Source organism: Echinops telfairi, unplaced genomic scaffold, assembly GCF_000313985.2.
Source record: "Echinops telfairi isolate 266 unplaced genomic scaffold, ASM31398v2 ScPeMD7_1;HRSCAF=3_0, whole genome shotgun sequence".
NCBI classification, from domain to species: Eukaryota; Metazoa; Chordata; class Mammalia; order Afrosoricida; family Tenrecidae; genus Echinops; species Echinops telfairi.
The window spans coordinates 48424496-48425196 of NW_022103896.1; positions in this window are offsets into that span (position 1 = coordinate 48424496).

Sequence of the window (701 nt, forward strand, 5' to 3'; positions counted from 1 at the left end):
CCCCTCAGTGGCATATATGCATCTGTTGGCACTAATGGTTGGATATTAGAGCTAGGAAGTTCCTAGTGCTCAAATATGTTTTTCTGAAATACTTTGCCAAAGAATCTGAAATGCCCCATCCTTTGACTTAAGATATTGAATATTTAAATAATCTTGCTTTACCTTTTCATTAGTCTTTAGCAAGAGTAAATATATGAGATTGTGGAAAATTCTTTGGCATAGGTATGTCATGGGTTGTTTATATACCTTGCTTCACCTTTTTTCCCCATTTATTGGAGGCCCTACAGATAACAATCCATAGTGCAATTAGATCAAGCATGATTGGGGAGGAGGGATGAGGAGCTATTACCAAGGGCTCAAGTAGAAAGAAAATAATTTGAGAATGATGATGGCAACAAATGTACAGATGTGCTTGACACAATGGATGGATGGATGGATTGTGAGAAGAGTTGCACAAGCCCCCAGTAAAATGATTTTAAAAAGAAAAAAAACTAAAAGCTAAAATAAATACAATCCAACAAGAAAAACAAAACAAAACAAAGAAAGATGAAGCATGATTGTACAATTGTTGCAACCATCATTACCAAAACATTTTCTTTCTTCTTACACTCTTTGGTGTCTGCTCCCTTTTATCCCTGCTCCCCACCCCCCCCAAAAGCCCTTATTATATTATTATTATTTTTATACTCCCCCCTCCCCCA